This window comes from Balaenoptera physalus (assembly GCF_965194825.1).
Source record: "Balaenoptera physalus genome assembly, chromosome: 3".
Lineage (NCBI taxonomy): Eukaryota > Metazoa > Chordata > Mammalia > Artiodactyla > Balaenopteridae > Balaenoptera > Balaenoptera physalus.
The window spans coordinates 168,127,456-168,155,184 of NC_138890.1; the positions used below are offsets into that span (position 1 = coordinate 168,127,456).

The window sequence follows — 27,729 nt, forward strand, 5'->3', positions numbered from 1 at the left end:
AACTTCTCTCTCTCCAGTAGCTTAACTTCGTCTGTCAGGACCCTAAGGTAGGCGAAATGTTAATTCCCTGGGACTCTGCTCCAATCGACAGCACCATTAAACCACATAAAACCAGCTGCCATCACACATCCCATATTTGGGGCCCAGCGTATCCTGCTTTACTTTAATAAGTTAAAGTAACAACTGAGGTTACTTTTTGTTAAACCCATAAGAGTCTTTTAAAAAGACTCAGATTTTCATTTATCTCTTTTCATGTGGAAGAGGGGTCTGAGCATGAGGGATGACGTCAGAGATTACGTAGAAAGACCAATGTTGGGTAAAACAGATGTTCTCAATGGAACGTATCCTTTTATATGATCCTTTTATAGTTTTTAAAAAGCCCTCTCTGACGGTCAATTCTGGTTGCATTCAGGATCATTTGTTCATCTGACATCATGAAATTAGGGGTGTTTATTCATATGAGGTCATGTATGTATGGATAAAATGTAACTCAAAATAAAAGTGATTATTTGAAGGAATAAAGACATGGTGGAAGTAGAAATGGTCCAAGACAAGTCATCATCTTTATTGTGGAAACTGAAGGTGGGTGTGGAATGCACTATCCTTGACTACGTGAGCAGCAAATCCAAAGTGCTGAGAAGAAAGACATAGTCACGTGTGGTTAATGGAGCTCTTCTTGGGCCAGAGCATCCTGTTAGATACCTCACAGGCAGTTCTAAACAAAATTAAAAAGCTACTTTTGTTCTCATATAGCTTAAAATCTGGTTTAAGGGATGAGATGCAAATTTAAGTTAGTTATTTAAAGAGACTTAGGCAGTAAGAGAGTGGATCTTTGCTTGCGAGTAGGGGCAAGTGCTACAAATGAATATTGTAAAACCATGGATAACATGGATAACATGTAAAACCATGTAATCTCCATGAAAATGGAGATACACTCCAGGAGTGTGCAGTAGACACTCATCAGTTTCTGTGTCCAGAATAATAGCTCCCTCTCTTCTGGAAAAGGTGTATCTCTGTGCTCCATCCACGTGGTTGCCAGGGGAGCAGCCGTTTTCTGAGGCTGCGGGAGGATGGCGACTTGTCCCAGTGGCGACCAATCAGGGCCTCCCCCCTGCTGACAGTGATGCGCCACGATTCAGTACCTCACCCAGGCAGAGCCATGGCAGCCGTTCCCTGGAAATTCTGGACTTAGGACCAGAAAGGCTGATGTGCATTTACCTCTGGTGGTGAAAAGTGAGGAGCCGGAAGCAGGGGAGTCCTTAGAAGAGCTGAGGGGCAGCCTTTGGAGAGAAGCAGCGATGGGGACCTGGGGGAGAGGGGCCCTGAGGCTCCTTTGGAGCCTGCTCTCTTGGAGGTTACTGAAGCCCGATGATAAAGTCCCCTGGCCTGGGGAGCCACTGTTGTTTTTTGCTCGCGTGTTGTTTTTTTCCTCTTGTGCTGTTGTCACTTGCAACCAAAGGATTCTGATTAATACAGAAGCGCACCTCAGAACCTGATCTGCAGGAGAATGAGTCTGTCCTCATCATGCACTCTTTGGAGAGCGAGGGGTTGCTCTCTTGTGAGTGGGCTATGAATAACTTTCCCAGGGCTCAACTGGTGTTCTTTTGACCGAATCCAGTTTGATAAAGAAGATGCCAGATGCCATATGCATTAGAATGTGTAGAATGTTTTCATTGTGCTACTAAGTAGTTGCTCTCCCTTTGAGAAATGGCATCAGAGCCCGAGGTCAGGATATGGGCACCTAGGAGCATCTGAGTGAAAATGTGAAAGACAGGATATATTTTATTCCTGTCGTGGATGTCTGATGGTCCCCTGCATTGTGTCAGGTACTGTGTGAGGTGCTCGGGATGCTAAAAATAACACAGGTTCCGTTCTTCAGGCACTCAGGGCCACGTAAACAGATGACAACCCCAGGATCTGATGAGACTAGAGATGTGCAGACAGTGACGTGGGGACACGGCCAAGGAGGAGGTCAGGCCAGGGAGGCTTCCGGGCAAGGGGAGCATCTGGGCTGAGACTGGCAGGTTGTCTCTAGCTAGACGGAGGGGACCGTTAGCTCTAAAGGCACATGGTCACTTTTAGGGCAACAGAGCAAGAAGAATGGTGTAAGAAGCAGAACTGATGATTTTTTTTAAAAGCCTAGAATATATCAGAGATAAAGAAATTAAATTAAAGCTATATCTTTGCAACTATTTTATGACTTTATATCCTAATTCTGAATCTAAAAGTATGATACTGCTGAAAGGATATACAACATCTTAGCAAATGTGTTTTCTGGAAAAAATATAACACAACTCATAGTTTTTCCATTTAAACTGTGTCTTCTGTTAACTACTAAAATTAATGGAATATGGACTATATAATCTGATACTTTATTATGAATCTGACATCGACACGTAAAATTCTTTGAAAGACAGAAAGGACTTCTATCATCGGATCATCTCCTCTTCATTATTTCTTACTTTTACCAAGTAATAAAAGCAAGGCACAAAGAGCACGGATGGTATCTTCAAGCTCCTAGGAAGACTGGTCTAGACGAATGATTCTTAAGCTGCAGGTTGCAACTGATAGGTAAGGGTTTTGAAATCAATTTTTTAAAACCAGAGTCAGAGAGAAAGAGAGACTATGACAGAATGGAAGAGGTCATATTTCATCATGTATAGTAGGCATAAAGTTTCTGACCTTTTTGTTCATTTATATACCCAGTGAATAATAAATATAAATATGCATATGTACTTGTGTACATGTACATAAGCTCTGGCTGCCAAGCAAAATGTATTTCTTAGCAAAGTTTGCAGGAAAAAAGTGGCGAAACCAGTAGTGGTCTGGGCACTGTGTCCCAGCGGAAGTGAGGTCAGCTGACGGCTCAGCTGCTTGGGAAACAGCAGGATTCTTAGAATTCTGGATGGATGCTCAGGCCAGGTGACTCCTGACCACCTTCAGGCCAGCATCTCGGCATCTCATTACCGCACAGGCCCGCGGCTCCCCTCCCCACCCGCAGGCTCCCCTCCTGCTGGTACCTCAGCCGGACTTGTCCTCCTTCTCCCCCCTGACCACCCTGCTTTCACCAGGCAACCTGGGGATTCAAAGCAGTTTGGTGATCTCTCTTCTCTAGCGCTGGCCAAAGTTGGGACCCCTAAGAGCCACACCTGAGACAAAGACTTGGACGCAAGCGGGAGAGTGAGTCAGGGAAGGAGGGAAAATAACCTAAGCCTTGACCATCAAGGTCACTGCCTTTGGCGCTGAGTGAGGGGTTGAATTCTAGGAAGCAGATGAATGCTTCCCCTAGTGGTCCAGGGCGGTGGGCTGTTTATCCACCAGCTTTCATTGGTTGTGGGTTGCCTGTGGTCATTAACTTCCCTGCGCTTCTGGGCTGTGCTTACTTGGAGCCAAGGGGGCTGCCGGGGGTTTTGGTAATGGCCCCAGGCAGAAAGTACAAGACCATGGCAGATACTCCTGTGTCATCTGAACTCACAGAGAAACGTCTCCGGCAGCAGTGGCTGAAATTAGAGGTGGCCCATGAGACACCAAGAAGCTTCTGCTCTGCCCGGTATGGCTCTCATGTCTGTCACATGATTTGGATTCGGGCGCTTTTCATCTAGTGAAATAACAAAAGGGGAGTGGAGTCCAGCATCCTGAGCCCTAACACAGCCTGCTCCTTCCAGCATCGCCACGCTGACCGCACCGCGGATTTTAGTTTGCAGACTTTCTGGCTTGTTCTTCTTCAGTTGGACTAATTTATCTGATACTCCCTGGAGTGTCCACATTTTTGTAGTATTAAAAAACTGTATTTACAAGCGAAAATTATTTGTTTTCTACACAAAAGAAACATTCTTTCTATCTGACTTGAATTATTTATGTCTCTTGGAAGAAGGCTGAACATAAAGGTTCATTTACATCCCTGGCTTCTCATCACTTAGGAATCCAGTAGTAAAGGCAGCCTGGGAATTGCAGACGCTGAGAACGGGAAGGATAAATCACCAAGAACTCTGGTCCCTCATGGAGAAGAGGCCCATACTGAGATGAGCTTTTCCAGAGCACACGTCTATCAGGCTGGTCTATTAGGAAATGAGGATTCGAACCCAGGTGTTTCCATAAACGTAGAGAAGATTTAGTGCCTTCCTGTCTGCCTCTGCTTTGATTAGGTTTCAACATTTTCTTCGAACCTCAGTGGAATTTAGAAGTGGCGAAATCCTAATTATAGACTTGTCAGATTTATAAGCAAATATGTGCCATGTGTGGTTTCCCAGAATTCACTTTTTTAGGCATAGATGGTTTGACTAATTGCACACACGTAGTGGAGAAGCAGGGAGGTTTTCGTTATCCTAATTAGCCCTCCGTGTCTCCTGGGACCCATGACAAGATGATGTCTTGAGCTGATTGCTGTTGTGGATGTAAAAATAAGTGCTTTGCCATCCACTTCGCTACCTGATCATTGAAATAAGTGTTTGCTCTTTGGAGGTGTCAGGCCCTTTTCCCATCTATTCTCTTCCTACACGATGAGGGTGGCAACTTGGGAGCCTGAAACCAGGTGTTACTTCTCTACCACCCAAGAGCCATTGCTGCCTTGCAAATTCATTTATAAATAGAAGAGGAGAATTTTCAACGTAAAATCCTCTGTTTGGTGGGCAACAAGCTCAGTCATGATCTTATTCCTGTTTCTCGTTGCAGCCTTCTCTTTTATTAACACCCCTCTACTGCAGCGCTAAGCTACACCCACAGACGATCGATATCAATCCCCTCAGTGAACCCGCTCTCTCTCATTTAGGAGCCTTTAGGCAACGCTGCTTCTCTATGTGAAATGCCTTCCTGCCCCCTCTTTGTCAACAACCGTGACATTTAGAACTGTGCTCAAATGCCATCTCTTCCAGGAAGCTCTCCTTGATTCTCAGCCTGGATGAGGTGCCCCTTATAGCCCAACACACTCTGTACTACACTTTCTGGCTTACTGCTTCTGTCCCTGCCAGGCAAGCATCCTGCTTTAAAGCCCTGTCTGTGTCTTATTTAGTGGTGTTCCCAGAACCTAGCACAGGGCCAGGCAAGGAGTAGGGACCGAAATGGACATACTTGCTTTGCTGGGGTTTCCACATTTAGCAGCGTCTGAAGTTACAATGTCCCGAACACCCCCCAAGGAACCCTTATATCTTACAACATAGACGTTGCTGTAGATTTATATATTTTTCATTGTACAATCACGTATAATCAACCTGAAATATGATAATGTCCAAATTGCCCTATCCACTGTTTCTGACTCTTTTAAAAAAGTTAGTTCTTACCCCTCAGTCCCTTCCTGCCTTCCAGGATATTTCATTTCCCTAATGAGCATCAATTAGCCTACCTCCATGGTACCTTAAATATTAGGCTATCACCATTAATTTGCCCAATGCTTATGGCAGGCAGAACTAGATATGTCAAAAGAGCTGTATACAGCCAAGCCCATTCTATAGGTTCATGTAAACTTAATAAGTATCTGATGGCTGACAGCCTGTATAATAATTAACACACATACACACGTACAACACACAAAGAAGGACTGATTTACATCACAAGGATTTTAATTAGAATTTTATTTGCATAATTGACATAGTGTTAAAATTAAATAGCAATTCTTTTTCCTGAGTCATCTTTAAAGAAATTTCTTGAAGGCACACTAGAAAACATTTTATGAGCTGTTTCTATACAAAAACAAGAACATGACTGTAGATGATTTTTAATATATCAGTGTCACTTAGTATTTGTGTTTCTTTTGGAATTCTGATCTCATAGGGCTTTAAATATACAGCAGGTGGTTCCCATGCCACATCACCTTAAAATATTGGCATAATGTTTCATGCAAAAAGAGAAATGACCTGCAGCCATGAATCTTGCCTACAGTAACATAATAACTTAGAATGCATTGAATTATTTGTGTCATACCTGAATGATGTCTGACAACATGGTCCAGAAACCAGCACAGCATATTTTTCTCTAATTCATAATGAAAAAACACATTGTAAAGTATAATACACATTGGCAGATAAATTATTTTCTGTTACAAAATAAAAATAAAAATACAAACGACAGCCCAGGAAAATGGGTAATTTGCACTGACTATATCAATTGATTGATGTGAAGTTTTTATTCTGATATAACACTTCAGTACAGTTTTTAGAACTGGTCCAGTGATTTAAATTATAATTGGGGAAAATCAAGTCATCTTAGTCTCATGCTGGAAAACGAGGCATATTCACTTTCCTGAAAAATGAAACTCACTTGAAATGCAACTCTCGGAATTGTCTGTCCCCCAGCACTTCTTGCATGTTAATGGGAATTTTAAACCATCCTCTGCAGTGCCATGAAGGTTGTGTATGGCCCACTCTTTATTACACTGAGAAATAAGCAGGACATCACCGTACAGCCCTAGGAATGTCATTCACATATGTGTGTCCATAAACTGCTTTGTGCGTTTGTGACATTTATATCATCATCTCTATGCGTCAGGCTTCTCCAAAGAAACAGAGCCAACAGGATGTATAGATAAAGAGAGATTTATTTCAGGAATTGGCTCATGTAATTGTGAAGTGTGGGCAAATCCAAAATCTGCAGGGTAGGTCATCAGGCTGGAGACCCAGGGAAGAGTTGTGATTTGAGTCCAAAGGCAGAGTCTGCTGGTAGAATTCCCTCTCCTTCCCAGAAAGTCAATCTTTTTCTTTTCAGACCTTCAGCTGATTTGATGAGGCCCACCCAGATTATGGAGAGCAATCTGCTTTGCTCAAAGTCTGCTGAATTGAAAGTTAGTCTCATCTAAAAAAATACCTGCACAGAAACATCTGGGATCATGTTTAGCCGAATATCTGAGAATCATGTTGACACATAAAATTAACCATAACAACATCATACTACATAGATATAGATATGGATGTATAGATCTACCTAAACCATAGATATAGATATGGATGTATAGATCCACCTAAACCTTGCGTTTTTGACTCAACCTTGTTGAGCTCTATCCACATAAACGTATGTATACATACTTCATGCATTTTTTTCTGCTGTGTCTTATTACATGGCATGCATAGACTGCAATGTATTTATCTGTTCTCTGATTGATAGATATTTAGGTGGTTTCCACACTCTTCTTGGTGAACATCTAGCAAGTAAAGACTGTCCTTGTATGTGTGTCCTTGGACAAATGTGGGGCATTGAAATTGTTGGACCAGAGGGACGTGCATCTTCAAATTTAAGAGCTCCCTTTCATTTGTCGTCTGAAATGGTTGTGCCAGTTGACACTCTCACTATCAGTTAGCAACAGTTCCCGTTTCACCCCATATGTGCCAACTCTTGGTATTGTCAGCCTTTTAAATCTTTGCCCATTTGATGGGTCTGTTGTTTCAATTTGCATTTCCTCAGTTATCCCTGAAGTTTAGCATCTTCAGAGTTGGTAGCTGTCTGAGAATTGCCTGTTCACACCCTTTCCCATTTTACTATTGGATTAAGAGTGAGGGTGCTGGAACCAGCACCTGAAGGTATTTTTTAGATGAGACTACTACCTGGGTGTAGATCGCACACCTCTAATTGTGCGCTCTTGTACAAATTTAATCTTGATTGTCTGTAGTTTATCTTAATCTTTAAAATGAGACTAATACAATTATCTACCTTGTTAGAGTTGTACGTTCTTAATAAATTACAACACGTACAGTACTTAAATGGGCTTGGTGTTCAGTAAAGGAAAGCCATTATTAATAAAAATAGGAGATATTTATACATTCTTGATGTTATCTTGATTCTAATATATTCTCCCAACTTATGACATGTCTCTTAATGGGTTTTTTTATTTTTGGCTTTTAAATTTTAATGTATTCAAATTTTGTTCTTCCTATGTCTAAGAAATCCTCCCTTCAGCTAAGTTCATAGTATCATTCTCCTTTATTTTCTTATTAAAATATTTAAGATTTAATTCTTCAGATTTGTTCTCTAATGGATCTTGAACTTATTGTTGTGTATGACATGAAGTAGGGATCTAATTTTATTTTATTTTTCATATTAATATCAGTTTTTGGAAAGGCCCTTATTTTTCCAGCACCTTTGCCCCCTCTGATTTGTAATATTACCTCTGACTTTATAATGTGGCATCACATTATTTATCGGCATCCACCTATGCTCTCTTCTTAACACTTACATCATGGTGTGTATTCGTAAAGATTTTTAAAACCACGTTGTGCTTAACATATATGTACAGGTCTGCCTCCCCTCCCACTCCCAGAAATACACCCCAGCTTTCAGTTCCCAGCTACCTTCTTCATTCCTGTGGGCAGCAGGAGAGACCCCAGGGCTCATAGGAACTACTGAGGACCCAGGTTGGGAGGGGAGGGGAGGGGAGGGATGGATCAAGAGGAGGGAGCTTTATCTCAGGCCCCCCTGCTCAAAGGCACCAGTTCTAATGCTGTCATGCCCCGTCCTTGGAGAATGGCCACCTGCCTACTACTCCCTGGAAGGCAGAGGGGAAAATCCCCCTCTTTTTGGGTCCCTAAACCTAAGGGGCAGAAAGTACAGTCTAGCACCTCACACTAGCAGCCATATCCTCCCGGTTTTCTCCTCTAGTCTTTTCTAGAACTCTTTGTCCTGGTCCAGAGAGAGTTCTGGTCTCTTCCTGGCATGATGCCAACTTGTGTTCCTCCCGGTTCTGTGGCTCTCAGTAACTTCTCTAAACCAGGCTTGTGTTTGATTTACAAAGCCAAGTTTTTGTTTAGCATTCCAAAAGTCTTTTTTTTCTGTCCCTTCTTCCAATGAATGCACTCTGGCTGTCAGACTAGTGTATCCACTTCAAAAACTGTCTTTTGAAAGCCAAAGTGGCTGTGAGCTTACATTGCACAAAGGGTGTAAGCTGTGTTCTTCCCTAATGCTCTGAAGCACCTACCTTTCAGTATTTCCTAAAGTTCTTAAATGTCCTAATATTTCCAATGTTTCCTAAAATTCAAGGATGGACAAGTCATCCAAAAATTAAATAATAATGATACGCAAAAGAATACATTGCAAAGGAAAAAAAGCATACTAGAGGAGCATTACAAGCCATATAGCTTTTATTTGGTAACAGAATCAGAGACTAAAAACCTTATTACTCATTATGTGACTTTCCAATTCTAACCATTACAAGCGAATTCTAAGATAGTGTCTTTTGATTTAATCCATACATGCCAATGGCCACTTTATACTTCAGTCGTTGTTTTTAGGCCCAATTTAATTCTTTTCTTCTGCCACATGCTTGAACAACAAAAGGAAATACTAGCAAGAATAGTCATTTCTTGGGCTTCCCTGGTGGCGCAGTGGTTGAGAATCTGCCTGCCAATGCAGGGGACACGGGTTCGAGCCCTGGTCTGGGAAGATCCCACATGCCACGGAGCAACTGGGCCCGTGAGACACAACGACTGAGCCTGCGCGTCTGGAGCCTGTGCTCCGCAACAAGAGAGGCCGCGATGGTAAGAGGCCCGCGCACCGCGATGAAGAGTGGTCCCCACTTGCCGCAACTAGAGAAAGCCCTCGCACAGAAACGAAGACTCAACACAGTCATAAATAAATAAATAAATAAATAAAAGAACGTGAATTTCTTTAAAAAAAAAAAAAAAGAATAGTCATTTCTTTTTCAAAGGAATGTGAAATTCAGAGGATACAGACATGTGAAGTCTGTAACTGCAAAACTGCTCACCAAATAGAAGACATTCCTCCCTAATTCGGTGGGTGGGCAGAGGGGAGATGTACATGGCAGGTGGGAGGGTTAATAAACATAGGTGAGATCTACCAAGAGTCAGACATCAGATGTACCTGTGAGCTTTGGTCTTCCTCTGTTCTTGTTCAGGAAAACTTTTAGACTGGGGCCTGTCAAAGGGAACCAGAGCTGGACAGCAGTTAAAGTGGCAAAACCAGATTTTATTCAGGAATTATTGCAACAGGGGCAAGGAGACCCCAATATAGACCTGAGCTCAATCCTGAATCCAAGAAATAGTGGGTATTTATAGCCAAGGAGTGGATGAGGAGGTTAGCGGGTGGGAAATTATTAAGAGACTGTGGAAAAAAGAAGAAAATTGTAAAGGTAACCACATTTTTGGAGGATTTTAAGACTAGCCATTGAAGATTAAATCAGGTGAGCTTGTTAGGTTGGCTCCAGGGACTTCATTTTTCACTCTTTCATCTTACAAAGATCTGAGGAGAAAAAAATGCTAGATTGCAACAAGTTTTAACATGAGTTTCCTGAGTTGTGAGTAAAAGTTCTGTGGCAAAGATATATTAGTACTTGGAGGGCACAGTAGCAGGGATATTAATTGTTGTTAGTTAAGGTTGTAGTTAAATCTATATAGCAATTAAAAATTAAAAAGTAATAATTTGTCAGTATTACATTTACTCATGGTTCATTGTTCTATAAGTGTTAAATGCAAGTCCACTACTCATGAAAGTCTACTTTTTATCACAATTAACCGATTCAAAAAGAGATTAAGTCACACCCACTTGGGTGCCCTAAGTCAATGTTGATTCCTAGCACCTTGGAAGACACAACAGTCATACCATAAAAGTGGGCGCCTGGGAGTGCTGGCTTCAGGTCGTCACTACTGGTCCTCCATAAACCAAGACCACAATGGGGGCTTGAAGCTTATTAGAACCACTTTTTTTTTTCATTTTTTTATATAATTTTTATTGGAGTATAGTTGATTTACAGTGTTGTGTTAGTTTCAGGTGTACAGCAAAGTGAATCAGTTATACATATACATACATCCACTCTTTCTTAGATTTTTTTCCCATATAGGTCATTAAAGAGTATTGAGTAGAGTTCCCTGTGCTATACAGTAGGTCCTTATTAGTTATCTATTTTATTTTTTTAATTAATTTTTATTGGAGTATAGTTGCTTTACAGTGTTGTGTTAGTTTGTACTGTACAGCAAAGTATATATATATATCTGTCTCCCCTCTTTTTTGGATTTCCTTCCCATTTAGGTCACCACAGAGCATTGAGTAGAGTTTTCCCTGAGCTATACAGTCAGTTCTCATTAGTTATCTATTTTATACATAGTATCAGTAGTGTATATATGTCAATCCCAATCTCCCAATTCATCCCACCCTCCTCCTTCCCCCCTCGGTGTCCATACATTTTTTCTCTATGTCTGTGTCTCTATTTCTGCTTTGCAAATAAGATCATCTATATCATTTTTCTAGATTCCACATATATGCATTAATATACCATATTTGTTTTTCTCTTTCTGACTTACTTCACTCTGTATGACAGTCTCTAGGTCCACCACTTTTTAACAGGTGCTTTTAAAAGAGTGCTTTTTGAAAGGACACATGATTCTCTAGCTCATAACATTCCCCAAATCAGGTAGTTCTTTCTAGAAGGGAGAGTAGTGTACCAATGCCCAACCCTCTTGAGTCTCCCTATTAAGTATACCTTCTTTGGTGATTTAAAAATCAGTATTTTTAGGGCTCTGAAACTACTTGGTATGATACTTTAATGGTGGGTACATGTCACTATACATTTGTCGAAACCCATAGGTTGTACGTCATCAAGAGTGAACCCGGGTGTAAACTGTGGACTTTGGGTGATTATGATGTGTCAGCATTGGCTCAACGTTTATAACAAATGCTGCCACTCTGGATGGGACGTTGATAACCAGAGATGCTATGCAGGGGTGGGGGCAGGGGTCGTAGAGGAAATCTCTGTACCGTCCACTCAGTTTTGCTAATGAACCTAAAACTCTCTAAAAAGCAAAGTCTATTAAAAAACAAAAACAATTCAGTATTTGTTTAACATCTGCTTCATGCCCGTCACCCCGCTGGGTGTTGGTGTAGAAAGGTTAGAAGCATCAGACAGAAGGCTTGACTTGCCACCTCTTGAGCATCCAAGAACGTTGACTGCTGCTGCTGCTGGGATGGAGCTCCCTAGCGCATAACCCCCGCCCCATGCTGAGTGCCCAGCTCACAGCCAACCCCACCAGCTTGTCAGCCATGGTCATGAACCATCTGAAGAGAGGATTCTCCAACCCCAGCTGAGTCTCCCCACATTACACAGCCTGGAGCAGAGATGATCTGTCCCTGCTGAGCCCTGTCCAATTAGATTTGTCAGCAGAATAAATGATTGTTGTTTCAAACTACTGAGTGTTGGAGTATTTGTTAGGCACTATGTTATGGGCTGAATTGTGTCCCCCCAAATTCATGCTTTGAGGACGTACCCCCCCAGGATCTCAGAATGTGACTGCATTTGGACATAGGGTCTTTGAGAAGTGATTAAGTTTAAATGAGGTCATTAGGGTGGGCTCTAATCCAGTAGGATCGGTGTTCTTATAAGAAGAGGAAATTTTAACATGAAACACCAGGGATGCACAGACCCAAAAGAAAGGCCGTGTAAGGACGCAGAGAGAAGACGTCTATCTATGAGCCAAGGAGAGGGGCCTCAGAAGAAACCAACCCTGTGTTCTCTTCAGCAGCATAGATACTAAAATTGGAAGGATACAGAGATTAGCGTGGCCCTTGGGCAAGGGTACCCTTGCGAATTCATGAAGCATTGCGTAGTTTTTGGTGCTGAGCATGCTGTAGTGTGACCAGAAGTCAAATTATAAGGTAAACATAAACTTACATAAACCAGTGTTACCTCAATTTAAAAAGAAGAAGAAGAAGAAGCCAGATCTGCTGACACCTTGGTCTTGGCTGGACTTCCAGCCTCTAGAACTGTGGGAAAACAAATGCTCATTTTTTAAGTCTGTGGTATTTTGTTACGGCGGCTCTTGCAAACTAATACACACAATAGGAAAACAGATTTAGTCTCCAAGGTTTGACTTTATTTGTACAATCCTTCAAGTGTTTGCTATTGGCCATTCGTTTCCTGTTGCTTCATGGATGTGTTTCCTATGATTGAATGATTTCAGTAGCACTGACACCTTTCATGGGGTAACAACGTCAGTCAGTTAAAGGGAACATTTTATAAAAGCTGGTGGATTTTCTGAACTTCTCCTAACACGTGGCTTACCCAGACCTCTTCTAGTCAGTAATGTAAACATACATGACCTTTCCTTTCCCTCACTGAACTTATCTCCTTGGGAATTCACTGGGCTTGTGTAATTATTTCTGAAAGGTGAAGAAAACATTTGCCCCAAGGAGCAAAGAGCTGCTGTTAAAAGGCTAAAGAGATAAAATGTTTGATACAATGTTTTTTGCAGTCAACTGGCTACACGTTCGTTAATTCTGATTTATCTTGAGGATTTCACATGTGGTAATCGGTAGGTACTATTTCAAAGAGGATAAATCCTGATATTCTTGTTACTTGTTGGCCACCACTCTCTGGGTGACGCAGAGCTGTTTCACCTGCTCCCAGCCTGGGTCAGGAGTGAACCTTTCTCCAGCCAGTGCCATCCACATCCATTCCTGTTTGCTCATTGCTGTGTCCTGGGAGTTGAAGACACACAATTGAAGGGGGCCGGGGGTCTGCAGGAGGAGGAGACTGGGCTGGTTAACAGAGTATTCAGGGCAGAATGAAACCTTCAGAGAAAAACTGGGGGGAAGGAAGAGACCCAAGGGACACAACTGAAAGCATTTGGTGATTGTAACAGAGTGTGTAAGAGAGGAACATGCAAGTAGACACTTTAACCTATTGCTGTGGACTGAATCGTGTCTTCCCGAATGTATATGTTGAAACCTAAACCCTCCTGCATGTGACTGTATTTGGAGATAGAGCCTTTGAAGAGGCAATTAGGTTAAATGAGGTCATAAGGTAGAGCCCTGGTCTGATGGAACAGGTGTCTTTGTAAAAGAGGAAGAGACACCAGAGCTCTCTCTCTCCCCCCGCTGTGAGGATGCAGTGAGAAGGCTGCCGTCTGCAAGCCAGGAAGAGAGCCCTCACCAGAACCCAGTCAGGCTGGCACCCTGACCTTAGACTTCCCAGCCTCCAGAACTGTGACAAATTATGTCTGCTGTTTAAGTCACTGAGTCTGTGGTCCTTTGTTAAGGCAGCCCGAGTAGACTAAGACATCTATTATTCCACCCATGATACTGGTCTGCTTTTAGTACATTGGTATTAATACTGGCTGGCCTCTGTGTGTCCCTCTCCATATGCAGTAAGGTACTTCTGGATTGTAAGTATCTGAAATTTACAGTAAGTGCTGCTTATAGAGATGAGGGGGAGGGGAAAGCAGATATAAGTTACATAATAGAAGACACCAGACTTTTAAACTGAGTGTGGCTGGGTCTCTTCCTCCGTGTGAGATGAGGCACCAAAGGGATTGAGCACCAGAAGGGCAGGACCTTACTTAGCTCTGGAGTGGATCGCTCTGACTACCTTGAAAGTAGACTCTAGGGGGAAGATTCGAAGCAGGGAAGCTTGCTGTTGAGGAGGCCACTGCAGAAATCTGGGGTAGGGATGGCGGTGGCTTAGGCCAGTGTGGTGCAGGTCTGGGGGTAAGGAGTGCTCAGGTTACAGGTATATTTTGAAGGTAGAGGAGACAGACTTGGCTGGCATCTCAAAGTAGGCTTTAGGCCCAGGCGGCTGTGAGATTGGGGCTGTCATTCACTGAGATGCCGGAGATGGTGAGGGGAACAGTTCTGGAGGCAACTTCACAGTCACCGTTGGGTTACGTTAAGTGTGAAATGTCACATAAACGTCTGCGGGCAGAATCGCAGAGGCTCCAGTAGCCAATTCTGGAAGACAGATAGTTCTGGATTGGCAGTGTAAACCCAAGGGTCATTTGTGTACGGAATCAAGCAACCATACTTTCTCAGATGCCCAAGATAATCCAATGCCATTTTTACCCACAGTGTAATTATCCAACAAATTTCATCATCAGTTTAATCTACCCCTAGTCTGATTAAAATCATGAGATGAGATGGGAGCACCATGGCAGGGGGTGAAGATAAAGAAAGGAAGAGAACCGGAATGAGCCCTGGGGATGCTGCCATTTAGAGGTCAAGCGATGAGAGAGGGCCAGCAAAGGAGACAGAGAAAGGGCCTGTGAAAGAAGGTGACCAGGAGAGTGTCAGGTCCCAGAAGACAGTGTATTGAGAAGGTAGGATGACCAGTGTAAGGCCCCCCCACCGCCCAGGCACAGCCCTTGGGCGTCTTCTCTGTCCATCTTCATTCATTTCCCCGTGAGCTCATCCAGGCTCGAGGCTTTCATGACCAAGATGTATGTAGACTCATCTGCTTACACCTTGAGCTTCCTAACTGGCCTCCCTACTTCAATCTGTGCCCCTGCCCCCGTCTCCTCTCCTGACAGCAGCCACGTAAGATCTCCACGGATGTCACCTCCTCATCAAAGGCTCCCCTGGACACTGGCTTTCATGGCAGCCCTTTCCCCATTTCATTTCCTATTCGTTCTCTTTAGCACGTAGGAATATTGGAGGTACTTTCATGTCTCCCCTACTGCTCACCTCCCCCAAAGGATGTGAGCTCCATGGAGGAAGGACTCTTTCTCTATTTGTTTCCTGCCTGGCACATAATAGGTGCTCCATGAATATTTGTGGAATAAATGAATGACAGAAAAAGAAACAGGACCTGTGAAGGAAGCCCAGCGAGTAGTCAGAGGGGGGAGTGAGACAAGGATGGTTCAAGTGCAGACACTGATGGAAGGAAAGCTCATCCGTGTTGCGAAGAGGTTGAGTAGAATGACGAGTGCATAGAAGCACTGGGTCTGCTGGTCCCTTGAGACCACTGACGGAGATGTCCAGGTGGAGTGGCACCGAGAGAACTGAGCTGATGAGAAATTAAGGAGCACATGATGGTTGAAGGGGCCGGTGGACGATGCGGGGCCGTTTTGAGAAGATGCTGGGGCAGAACAGAGGCGCTGGAGTGGAGGGGAAATTAGCAAGCAAAGCGGTGAACCGCGTGGGATGCAGGGAAGTGAGGACAGTCTTTCGGCACAGGTGCAGATGTGGAGGTCCACTGAGGGGGAGGGGAGCACGGCTGAGGCTGAGGTTGGGTGTCCAGGGCGGAGGGAGCACAGGGGAGCTGCCATCTCCCAAGTGCAACAGCTTTGAAGCAGAAAGGCCCAGAGCAGCTACATCACGGCCGGCCACAGCAGTACCTGGAAACTGGCCCTTGCGGTTTCTGGGACTCAAGCTGTTCTACGGTTCTTTTCTTTTTTTAATTAACACATGAGTTCAACACGTTTTATTTTTTAAGTCAATTATTTATTCTTCCTTAAAGAGGGAAACTATAAAAGCAGAAAAAGAAAAAAACCCCAGTAATTTCTGTTGCTCATAATAAAAACGATAGTTTTAAATGCTTACGTTTTCTTAAAGAATGTTAGAGAACCAGCATACCTGTTGAGTTGTATGCTTAGATGATGCTCTTAGGATTATTGTTTAAATCTTTTCTCCCACTGCTCCAGGGGAGGAAAAAAGGGCAAGGGGCACTTTCAAGTAGTTCTGTACATTAAAGAATATTTTCATTCCGTGGTTTTCTTTTTCTCTTCAAAAATGTAGTGTATTTGTTTCATAGGGCTGTCATAACAAATTACCCCAGAGCTGAGAGAACTATAATCTCTCACAACTCTGGAATCCATAAATTTGAAACCACGGTGTCAGCAGGGCCACATTCCTGCCAAAGGCTCTAGGGGAGGGTCCTTCCTCTCCTCTTCCAGATCCTGGAGGCTCCAGGGGCTGCTTGGCTTGGGGCTGCATCCCTCCCGTCTCTGCCTCTGTCTTCACGTCACCTTCTTCCCTGTGTGTCTGTCTCAAATTCCTCTCTCTTTTCCCTTATGAGGACACCAGTCATTGGACTGAGGGCCCACTCTAAATCCAAGATGGTTTTGTGTTGAGACCCTTAAATACGTCTCCAAGGACCCTATTTCAAATAAAGTCACATTCATAGGTACTGAAGGTTAAGACTTGGGCATATCTTTTCAGGGGCCCCTTTGCAACTCACTATGTGTCGTTTTGTAATTTGAGGTGTGATTTATTTCTTGTGTTCATTGTTATTTTGTGTTCTGGAGAGTTGCATCAGTTAAAATAACTATATAAATAAATAAAGTAGTTTTCAGTTTCAAAGAAATAACTAAGTCCATTCTTTAATTGTATTTTCTAGATCATGTGTAAGGAATGGATGACTTGGGAATTAAAATCAGATATTCAGCAGTCTGCAAATTGTGTTTCTCTTGCTGACGGTGACTCGACTAGAAAACACAGTTAGGAGAATGTCTTTTGAAGAAATATATTTTGTTCAGCACATTCTCCACGGATTGGCACAAAATAGAATCCTGATTAATTTGAAGTCATGTCGAACTTCAGTTCTGCTTGTTTCAAATGATCGTTTCCCTTGAACGTTAAGCTGTAGGAGTTTGTGAATAAGCTGGGAACAGAGACGTTTAAGGTGTTTGGTGTAAGGGGGAGGGAATGATGTTTATTAAGCATCTACTTGATGAAAAGTGCTCTCACCCTGGAATTTCATTCATTATCAGAGCAACTCAGGGAGATGGATTGAGTCTGTCCTGTCTCATTGTCGAAGTGACTGAGAACCAGGATGTGTCCAGGACATGGCCCAGCGCACAGCTAGGAACCAACAAAGGCAGGATTTGGAGTGTGAAGGCAGAGCAGAGGTCAGTTTTGTTCCTGTTCTGACTTCACCACTTACCCGCCCGTGAACCTGAGTGCTGATCAAGAGATGGGGCTGTGAGGGTGTTGAGAACACTCGCCTCTGGCACAAGATGCCAGGTTTTGAAACCCGTCTGTGCTGCTTGCTTGCTCTGTGACCTTGGGTTACTTCCTATGTGCCTCAGTTTCCCTGTCTGTAAAGTGGGGATGATATTAGCGCCTCCCTCATAGAGTTGTGTGAGGATTAAATGGAGGGATTTATACATAAAGCCCTTGCGACAGCGACAGGCACTTAGAAGCCCTGTTGAGCACACCTGGTCCCACCCTTCCCTCACCAGGGTACATTTATTCAGGTAAAGAGTGTGTGAGTCGGTCCTTTCATCTCACCTTCAAATCCTGTATCATGAGATGGCTAAAACTGGTGAAACGCCCTACGAGGACCAAATGCCAGTTAAGCCCAACAGGTACTGTTTTTATTTCAATACAAAGATTTTTGAGCTTTGCATTAGCTATTAACAAACACATTTTTAGTGCTTTTTTTTTTTTTTAGAACTTTCTTGTACATCTGTAGTTCTAAATCTGCCTAATTCTGTCATTGAAAACCAACTCTTTGTTCAACAACAAAAACAACCTTTGCTTGGAAAAAGAAAAAAAAAAAGAAACACTATTTTTATCAGAGGCTTAAGGGCAAAAATGAACTTCAGCATTTTATGCAGGGAGAAAATAATCATTAATTATTAGACTTGATTATTTGAGTTTAGAATCTATTTCCAGAGGGATCATATTTAATTTAATCCATGTGCCAAGCCTGTGCTAAATAAACCTTGAACAAATCTTGTTCCAGGGAAATTTTTAACATGTTCTGTTGCTTTTTTTTTATATCAACTAGCTTTTTTTGTGGAAATAGTTTTATTTGTTTCTGAATGTTGGTTTTCAAATTACTTTCCAAAAGATGTTTGTCATTTGACATTGAGGATGCTTTTTTCATGCATAGTTTTCTCTAGCATTTTTACTGATGAACCTCACTGTGGGTTCACATGAAATGGGGATTTAACAACATAGTAGTTTTATAAGAAAAAGTTATTATGTATTGTTAAAACAGACATACAACCAACAAAAATTTAATAAGGACCCTAAGCAGACATACAAATTGCCACACATAAATAAACCCAAAGGCCTTAAAAACAAGGCTTTGATTAATATGTCATGTGAAAATTAAGATTTTCATGAAGTTGTAAAATATTGTCCACAGGATAAGTAAAACCATCAATGATCATGCCAGTAAGGTACACCTTGGCTCACCCCCTAGTTAAAACGCAAACAAGGGATGAATATTGATGAAGATCGTTGTTTAAGGTTTTCCATTAAGCGTGTTCTAAAGAGAAGTATTTATGATGATTGGAAAGAGGGAGAGAAAGAAACAGGAGCAATCAAGGTAAAACATGGCAAAAATTAAAAGCAGAAAACGTAAATATTCCCCAGAAAATCTTTGTATTTATTCAAATTGTGTTTGTCCAGTGCTAAATTTTAAAACCTTAATACCCAAAAGGGCAACACATCTTTTTCAGGGAAACTTCCTGTGTATCAGGGTAGAGTAAAACTTTTTTTTCTAGTGGAAAATATACACAGAGGGAGCTCAACCATGTTCCTTCATGTCCGCCTAAAAACAAATGAGAATTTCTTAAATGTAATAAACATGAGGTTGTTCAATAGCCCCATTTATCTGGACCCAGAAGTGGCAGTTATCCAGAGTGCAGTTGCTATGGTGAGGAGACAGGAAGTGCTCCTTTTACTGAGATGCTTATTAAGTCGACCGTCTCCTGCTGCAGCTCTGTGCGCCTCCTGTGACATCTCCGGAACTAGGCGAAAAGTAATTTCATTGAAAGAAAAGCCCAATTTCCCTTTGAGCTTATGGATCTTAATAAAACAAAAGCAAAGTTATTTTTAACAAAGGCGTCTGAGTTGCCTTGGCTATAGAGAGATTCTCCTCTTCAGGGGAATGGTTTTCCCTAGAACCAAAGGGATAATTTCACATCCGGAGCTGGGGAGTGCGGTGAGGTAGGGTGGGGAATTCCTGCACTTGGTCATGAACCTGGAGCATCTGTCACCTGTGTGCTCACCTGGGTACCAGAGTGTGGTTAAGGCTGCAGTCAGATCACTGTTTAATTAACACTGATTAGTATTAATATAAATCATTATAACAATTTAAAAATGACACTCTAATGCATGGGTCAGCAAAGTTTCTGTAAAGGGGTCAGATAGTCAATATTTTAGTCTTTGTGGGCCAAGGGGCAAATCGAGAATATTATGTAGATACTTATATAAGAAGAGAGGAAATAAATTTCTACAAAATTATTATTAATGAAATCCAAAATGTAATAAAATGTTAATAATAATGTTTTTTAATAGATGTCTGTCAATAAGAATGAGATTATTTGGGGGAGATAACATTTCGTGTAATTGGACTTCAAGATTTTAATGTTCCCTCTCATCAAATTTATTGTAACTGCCTGTCTGTTAAAGCCATTTCTAGCTGGCAGGCCATACAAACACAGGAGGTGGCCTGGATTTGGCCCAGGTACTAACCCTGCTCGAACATATTGTTGATTTTATGTGCTCATGGTTATAATTCAGGTATTCTTCTCGTAAATATAAAAGTTGATATTTTGCCCTTACATGTTTTAGTAAGGTAGCACTTTGAGTCTAAGTGATTAAAATGAATTTCTATATTTTTATGAAATAGATGCATCCTACCTATAGAATCTCCTATATCTATCTATCTCTTATAGAAGTCAGGAGTCCATGGCCTGATTGGATTAGTACAGTTTTGTTTTCCAAATGGGGACCACCTATGAGTGAGTAGTCAAGTCAATGTAGTGGGTTTTGACCAGCATTTAAAAGATTGAATAGGACAGACTAGAATGATTACAGCGCCCATAGTAAGGAAAGTTTGGTTTGGTGTCTTGGAAAAGGGGTGTCAGACATGTGAGTGTGTGTGTGTGTATGTCTGTGAGTCTAAGATATATTTTTACTGTGGGTCTTAATGCAAAATATATGCAAAACGCTGAGAAGTATTTCCTTTCCCACAATAATACGTTCAAAAAAATCTCCTAGATGCTGACAGAGTAACAACATTATCAAATACCTCCAGCTATTTGATGCTAATAAATTATGTCATAACTGATGAGTATAAATTAATTTGTGTGGCTATGGCGTAGTGTTTTCCACAGTAGACGATGAGTGAGCAGAGGAAGAAATGACATAATTCTGTCAAGAAAATAATGTCACATTGCTGTAAGTGTTTTCTGAATCAGTCCACAAGTTTGAGCGCAGAAATAATCTAAACTCTTCCTTTATTTGTCAGGAATCGGTATTATAACTGCATGTCCTTGTTAGAAAATGGAAATTATAGTTGTAAAAAAAATATTTTTAAATATTTTAGTTCGCATTCTGAAAACAGCTTAGGCATCGTATTTTACACAATTTTTCTCTTTCCTTGTAAAATTTGTTTTCTCCTTACGTTAAGTGGGATGGTTTGTATCTCAGAATGAAGTCTCTTCTCTCCGCCTCTTTATTTCAACCTCCCATTCATTTCTCATTCAGCCAGTCCTTGGTAGGGACTCATCCAGTACTTGGAGCCGAAACTGTAGGTGACATGAGATACTCAAAGGGACCACGTGGTCCTTCCCCGTGGATCATCGAAGCCCAGTGTTCCCTCTTCATTTGAATATAAAATATTTCATAAGGGCAGTAGGGCCCAACTGAGAACTGAGAGGAGCGTCCAGGTGGAAGTGGGCGGTATTGTCACTGTCACTATCGTTCTCATCATCTTCATGTGTTTCTGGAAAGTGTTTCATATGTGTGAAAGAAGGCAAGAGGCAAAGTGCTGAGTAGACCAGGAGTTTAAATAAAATTAAAGTCATCTTTCCCCCCAGTCTAATTTTAGCCTTTAAAGTTAATTATTACCCAAATTGTTAAACAAGTATGATTTTATATGCAATACTTTATATGTGATGTGTGTATGCATGATTATCTAATGCTCATATATTAATATATACATATATGTATATACATGTATTGTACATACTTATGTACATAGATGTGTGTGTATATATGTGTGTCTATATACATATATATGTGTATATATGTATATATATGTGTGTGTGTGTATACACACTTTTTTTAAAAAAATTAATTAATTTATTTATTTATGGCTGTGTTGGGTCTTCGTTTCTGTGCGAGGGCTTTCTCTAGTTGTGGCGAGCGGGGGCCACTCTTCATCGCGTTGCTCGGGCCTCTCACTATCGCGGCCTCTCTCGTTGCGGAGCACAGGCTCCAGACGCGCAGGCTCAGTAATGGTGACTCACGGGCCTAGTTGCTCCGCAGCATGTGGGATCTTCCCAGACCAGGGCTCGAACCCGTGTCCCCTGCATTGGCAGGCAGATTCTTAACCACTGCGCCACCAGGGAAGCCCACACACATTTTTTAAATTGCAGATTGTGACCCCTCAGTGGGTAGTAAAATCCTTTTATTGGTCATGAATAGTGGTTTGGAAAATAATTTAATAGAATCGAACAGAGTAGAACAGAACAGAAGCTATCTAAATGCATGTATCTTAGTCAGGATACCTTTTCCCCGCTGAATTAGGTAAACATTTATGTGTGTTTGGGTTTGTATGAACTGAGTTGTAAATATTTCACATTGTGTTTCATTGGAAACAATCCTGAGAGACAGCACTAAAGTCTCAGTGACAGCAGTGATTAACATGTGCCTTTTATTCTCCTAGATAGAGTGTATTTTATCACCAAGTGCCAAAGCATAATAATTAGTAGGTTACTTCCTGGAAGTGCATCACATAATTTAATTTAGATAAATATTTCTATGTTTGGTTCCACATGGCATTCACACGAACTATTATTTAGTTAGCTTTTTCTATCTGCTGGTTATTGTAGGGTTTTTTTTATCTGCTATTTTAAGCTTTCGATAATAAGGCTAAGCATTGTGTTGCAATAATCCAATAACACCAATCAAAGAAGGTATTAAGAGACATAACCTGGTGGTGTGCTGAATTGAGAGATTGGGATTGACATATATACACTAATATGTATAAAACGGATAACTAATAAGAACCTGCTGTATAAAATAAATAAATAAAATAAAATTCAAAAATTCAGAAAAAAAAAAAGGAGACATAACCTGGAAGTATAATGTTGAACACTGATTTAGGGAGAAAAGAGCTTAATCCTCAGTTAATACTGCTTCTAATGACACCATGTGTTGAAGCAGGGATCCTGTATTTTTTATGAGTGTTACATAATCTATTGTCTCCCTGTTGCATAAAAATCAATCCAGCCAGAAATCTGACACTGCAAAAGTGTGAGAATTCTCACAGTCCAAATATTACAATGGATTTTTTGTTTGTTTTTTACCATATTGTTTTCCTTTGAATGAATACAAAGAGTAAGCTTATAGAAATCACAATAATGTACCTGATAAGTGGTATAGTTGTTATGTGTGGTATTTCACCAACTGGTATTAGCCAATGTATACTAACTACATATAAATGCATTACTTAATGTGTGGGTCTCTGGGTATATAAATTAGTAGTTGCTTGTTAGAACTTGAGAAATAATGTAGAGGCAAAAATTCTACCATGCTTGAACTTTTTGTTTGTGAGCAAAATAAAAATAAAAACAGCCCCACGTTGGGGAAGCCTTCTAATAGGAACAGATTCTAGTAAATTCCAACACTGTGGAAAGTGAACTTGAGATTGAGGGCTTAAATACAAATTTCATTCAAGTTCATCTTGAAGATTTTGTTTGTACCTTGGAATTCAGAAGTGGTGAAATACAGTGTTTATGAATGCCAGTGTTTTACACACATGGGAGCTTTTGGGAAATAGTTATTATATGATTACAATCCCCAAGGTTGACATAATCATGCAGTTCCAGGCTCCATGTGTAATAATTTTCCATCACTGCTATATTTTTTTATTCTATAGTTCATAGATAGGCATCTAACTTTCTGAACATTTCTGCCTTTTGATTTACGTTATGTGAATGTGAATATTGGTGATGTCCTGCATATCCTGACGGGGAGGGCTTACTCCTGTGAAAGTCATCCTGCAGGGTTCCCAAGGGCAAGCGTAGAGAGGAACTCTGGCAACAGTTTCAAAAAGAGGCACCCTTTTTGTAAGTATTTACATTTATGCCAAATATGTACTGTGAACTTCATGTACGTATACACTTTGTTGAGACCAGAACACCGGTTTCTTTCATTACACATGTAAACCTGCGTCAGTTCATTCGGCCGTCTGACAACGCTCCGAGTTCAGTATGTGCCGTGGTCCAGTTGGACGTGAGGCATGGACGCAACATGAATGTAAGTTGAAGTTTTTAAGTGAAGAAACAGTCTGCTCTTTTTACATTGAAGACTGTATCTATTTTGGTCAAGAACAGTAAACCAGAGAAAACATTTTTCTAGCGTTTCCATTATAGCCCAGAATAGATTTCAAATTATTCAGATTGAAGAGCCCAAAGTGTTATAAAGCTGTTCTCTTATATTTCTCAAAGCCAGGGAACGATGAAAGATGAGTGAGCTGGTATCTCTTGCTGGGGCGGGCATTGTGCTAAGCTCTCTCCCTGCCGTACCTCCCTGACTTCTCTGTAACCCTATAGGCTGGATGCTGGTATCTCCCCATTTTGCAGATGTGCAAACCAAGTCCCACGGAGCCCATGTACCTGGCCCACGGTCTCACAGCCAATAAGTAGAAGAGCCTGGCTCACCCCAAGGCAGGTTGCCTCCAGAGGCCGAGCTCTTAGCCATGATGTATTTTTAAATGAAACATTTGATAAAAGAAAGAAAAGGAACAGAGTAAGTGTCAACGCCGTGGTTGAAATGAAGATAGCTTAGCTTGGTTGACGAACACCCCATATGTCTTCAGACACCTGTGAGAATTCTGTTGGGAAAAAGGTCAGTATACTTATTGCTCATTATTATGAAAATCCTATTGCAAAGCAAAAGACACTTATGCATAATTTTGAAGAAATAAGTACAAATTTAATTTAACTGTTCACCAGACCCATGAGCTCTAACTGGTTGAAAAGTGACACTATGAGAAAAATACAGATTGCAGTGTCATACATGAGCCTTCATTATATAATTTTCATTTTCTTTAGTGTAAATAGTGTGATAATGCTTGACATGCGTTTGTTATTTTTAAGTTGTACGTTTGGTGATTGAGAAAGTAAATAGGTATCTTAATGAAATGACTCTTTAAGCTCCCTCAGAATTTTCTTTAAAATAGGCTTCAAGATTCTAATATACATCTGGAAAAGAAAATGTGGAAATATTGAGGTAGAGGAGACACATGTCCTGTGGCTCATGGAACAATCTAGATTTTCCAGAAACAACACTGAAAACCCCTACTTCATACAAGACCCCTGAATCACACCTTCTGCCATCAGCACGTTCACATTACAGGCAGTGTCTTGGGTTTCATCGTCATCGATTAGATCCACCTGCTTCCTCTAGACTTTTCTTTTTTAGAGTTTTTTCGCCTAACAGCAACAACTTCTCACCCCTCTCTAGACTCATCCTCTTAACCCTTCTGTGATACTGTCCCTTCCCTTTCAGTGTTGCAGACTCACAGGGAGCAAATGCCCCAGTCTTCCCTCTGAGTAACAAATAGAAACAATGCAGGGCTTGGTTAAAATGTTAACACCAAAACCATTGGCACACGCTCTTTTGTGAAGTCATTTGAATAGTTAAATATCCATGCAAAATATAATGAGCTACTAGAACTGAAGATTTTCCTTTAAATCAGATGACTTTGGTTATTATTAGGACAAATTTGCAATACTTGCACAATGAGTGCGGTCCTATTAAATCACACAGTAGGTATTTGCCAGTTTAGTGCCAGATGGGTGGGACGACTCCCTCTCATGGTTGGTTGGTCTCCCGCAAGGGAGCCTTGGAAGAGGATCTTGCAAGTTGGTAAAAATCTCTTAAAGGCCTCAGTTATCTGTGTCTCAGTTAATAACTGATGACCTCTGGTGGTGGGTGGATTTGAGACACTCAAATGGCCATCCCTTGCATATGAAGATCCAAAATGAACGGCAGAGATGTTTTCACACCTCGGACTAGACATTTACAGACTGATGAGGGCAAACCCCAGCACCACGTGGCCCAATTGACAATTGGTAATTATGAAAGGTGAACCCTCAAAGGGCTGCTCCTGCCCTTAGAGGACCATGGTAGTTTGGGAGATTCCATCAGGTCCCCTCCATGCCTTTCCCAAGACTCATCTCTCATCGAAAGTAGCCTTCAGGTCATCTCAGTGCCTTTGTGGCCATTCACGAGCAGGAGGCATTTGTCTCTCCTTGTGATGTTCACTGGAAGAGTTTCCACATGGGGAGCTAAGCCATCATGGCAGCTTCTTTATTCAAATACGTGCAGTGGAAATTATGCTAATTAAGCTGGAGTGTAATTATAGACCAGAAAGATTCTTTGCAGTCTGAATTGAATTGTTGTAGATAAATGTGCATTAAGTTAATAGTGTGCAGCTAATTATGAAAGGTAAAGGAGAGGAAGAGAGGTAATCAGTTTCGTGATGTTTTAGAGATGCCGCTGTCCCAGGCGAACACTCCCATTAAAAGCCCAGGTAACCCTGATGATGAGAATTCTTCTAGCGTTTGCCTCTGATTTTCAATACTGCAATTAAAATAGCCACCAGTGACTAATTAACCCATTTAACTCTATTTGTCTGTGGCATTTATTACAGCAGAGAGTTAATGCAGTGACACTCTGCCGCTTTATGTCCTATCCCAAGTATATGTGTGAAGTTAATTCTTTATCCTTTATTTATGCTTCTGTGTGCATTTATGATAATTACGAAAATGAGGCAAGGATCCGTCATCCCAATGTGATTTTGCCAAGCTCCACTAAAGCTGTATTCTGGGAAGTAAATTCTTTTTACTTAGAATCAAAACAAGCTCAAGTGGCAGTCATCTGCCTTTTGTTCCAAAGCTATCAATTCAAAGGATCTGAGAGATGTTATCATCATGCTGTGAGTACATGAAGAAATAGTTAGTCATTTAATCCTTTCAGCTGGAGTCTTATCAGTAAGGTGGGTTTCCTGTGTTCCTTGATCAAAGCCACCTGAACCAGCTAAATGAGAGGTACTATTTTTTTTTTTTAACATAGAGAATACATACAGTGATGCTGAGTGATTTTTCAGCTAATTTGGGAAAATGTAATGTTCACGTGTCTTCTGAGCAGAGTGGCCTGACACCCAGTTGAACACGGCTAGAGAGTCTGGAAGAATCTAGCAAAGCCCTGAGTGTTAAAAGGACCTGATGAAGAGGGGTCCTTTACATAGGATGTGACCATCCAGTAAAAGGAGGGGGCTGATGTCGTGGGACGTCACACCTCACTGTTTCTTCTGTGTTTCCAGGGAACTTTAAAAAATCCCTTGAATTGCTATTTTTCAGCTAGAAAACCAACAGAAATGTTGAGATGTGCATCAGAGTTTTACTGATTCCTTTAAGTATCTATTTTCTCTCATTTCTCATTTACAGTATTGCTGAGTAGTCTTACACATAGATTGTTTGAGACACTAACAATCAATAACCCTGAGTTTTAACTGGAATTTCCTAAACCTTTTCTGACATATCTGTACGTTCTTTAGAGCATTTATAGCAGTTTTTTTTTTGACTTCATAAAATTTAGGCTGTCTTTGTTGTACTTCTAACGTGTCGTTACTTTTCTTTATGCCAAGATAGTATTGGCATCAGAAAGTTTCTTAAAGTTCATTATTTAATCAATACACTTTTGAGGAAAGTATGAAACTTTTCTTGCCTGTGAGATGAGACAGTGTTGCTGAATGATTACAACCACAGTTTCTGAAGATTTGATGTCGGGTTGAGACTCCAGAGCTACCCCATAGTAACTGTGTGACTTTGCACAAAGTTTGTAACTTTCAGCCTCAGTTCCCTCACCTGTGAACCAGTAAAATCATCGATTATCTTCCTCAAAGGGTTATAGCAAGGGTCAGCAAACCATAGCCCAAGGGCCAAGTCCGGCCCATCACCTGTTTTGTTTTTTAAAAAATAAATTTATTTATTTATTTATTTTTGACTGCTTTGGGTCTTCGTTGCTGCGCACGGGCTTTCTCTAGTTGCGGTGAGC

The 27,729-nt window shown here is 41.2% G+C and overlaps 1 protein-coding gene and 1 long non-coding RNA gene across 2 annotated transcripts in view; one reads left to right on the forward strand and one right to left on the reverse strand.

The window, feature by feature from the left end:
- Positions 1-27,729, forward strand: part of CTNND2 (catenin delta 2) — a 943,287-nt gene that overhangs the window by 611,495 nt on the left and 304,063 nt on the right. The window lies entirely within an intron of this gene.
- Positions 1,315-9,614, reverse strand: LOC309659096. The gene is made up of 2 exons (XR_014262585.1): positions 6,950-9,614; positions 1,315-6,912 (listed from the first exon to the last, which is right to left on the reverse strand). It is a non-coding gene; the product is annotated as an uncharacterized lncRNA (long non-coding RNA).